The sequence below is a fragment of the Hordeum vulgare genome, chromosome 7H (assembly GCF_904849725.1).
Source record: "Hordeum vulgare subsp. vulgare chromosome 7H, MorexV3_pseudomolecules_assembly, whole genome shotgun sequence".
Lineage (NCBI taxonomy): Eukaryota > Viridiplantae > Streptophyta > Magnoliopsida > Poales > Poaceae > Hordeum > Hordeum vulgare.
In genome coordinates, this window is record NC_058524.1 from 191,588,249 (window position 1) to 191,589,955 (window position 1,707).

The following is a 1,707-nucleotide window of genomic DNA, read 5'->3' on the forward strand; positions in this document are numbered from 1 at the left end:
AAAAGCCTTTCTGTGAGGCCAGAAATGGTCTCTTATGAAGGAAAGTTATTTTTATTGCTTTCAAAATATTTAAGAAAATTTAGGGAAACTCAATGGATATATTTTTTCCATATTTATGAGTTTCAACACATGGTCATGTTCAAAATATTGGGCAAACCCCTCCAAAACCATTCCTGCCTATTTCAAGCTTTTGGAATATTTCTATAAGAAATATTCTCAATAAATTCCAGTAAAATTCTAGCATGTCATCTATGATATTCTTGATGGTCTTGCCAAGTTCCATTTCAATCCAAGTTGATTTGACTCCCCTAATCACTCTAAAACCCTATCTGTCCAGAATCAAATTTGAGCAACTCTACATTGTGGAGTGTCTCCAATTGTGCTCAAATTTGGTGGACATGTTCCAGTACTCCAATGAGGCATCCACACCAAGTGGTACATCAAGGAGAATAGAGGAACTTGTCCTAAAACCCTCAAAACCCTCTCTGTTGATTTCTGACTTTGACAAACTTTACATTATAAAGTTTGTCCAATTGACCTCAAACTTTTTGTGCATGCCTTAATGCTCAAATAATGCCCCTACACCAAATATTGGATTTGTGGGAATTTATTTGAATAGCGTTCTAAGAAGAAACCCATTTATGCCCATTTCTAGGGTTTTTCAAGTCTACATTGGAAAACTCCTCCAGCAAATCCCAAATTTGGTGTGCAAGCCTATTTTCATCTATTATTTGATCCTGTTAAGTTTCATATCCATTGGAATTCATCTGATAGCCTAAACACAGATCAAACACCTTGTGTGCACTCAGTAATTTGGCTTCTATTGCCCCTTCTACTTTTACCCTTGAGCTCAACTTTCTACCACAGCCTCACATAGTTACATTTCACCTCCAGTAACATTCCCATGGCCACTGGTCAATTATTGGAGAAGGTCCCTTTGTAACTCTCTCTCATTTTTACCCTTGGTAGCACTGTTTTACCCTTCTTCCCATTCTTCTGCTTAAGCTAATCACCCCCAACTCTTTCCAGAGCATCTAATGCATGCCAAGGCTTCATTTAGAACCAAGACATGGCATGCTCATGTGGAGAAAATGAGCAGCACCTCCTCAAGTTCATTTCTGGCTGAAATGTGGCTTTGTACAGCAAGTACTAGCTACACTTCTTTTCTTGAGCTGCAACTTTGCAGTCTTGTAGTCCTTCTATAAACAAGAGTGCTAGACATGTTTTTATTCCATTATCTCTCAAGTTAGTGCCCTATCTACCCACCTTAAATTTGCTGTTGCAAACTTAGCAGCAGCCAAACCTATCTTTAACCAGCCTCAAATGCTTCCAAACTCCAGAGTCACTGTCCTGCGTGTGTGCCTTGAGTGCTGGACAGGTTTTGCTGGCAATTTGGACCCTCTAGACACAGGTGCCTGTGGTGACCACCACTCCAACGTGCAGTATTGGTGCTCTGCACCCTCTTTTCCTTCTGCAGCTCGGTCCCCTCCTTGGCAGCATGCCCCAGCGTGCCAGAACGCTCCCCTTGACCAGTCCAACGGCTCCTCGACGCTAGCTAGCCTCCAAGACTCCTCAGGCATGTGTGGCGACCATGCACCGAGAGCTCCAGAGAGCTCTCGAGCTCTCTCGGCCCTTCCCTCTCCTATCTCTTCTCACCAGAGCCTCTCTGGCTCCCTAAGTCCTTCTTCCTCTCCTACCAGGGAGCCC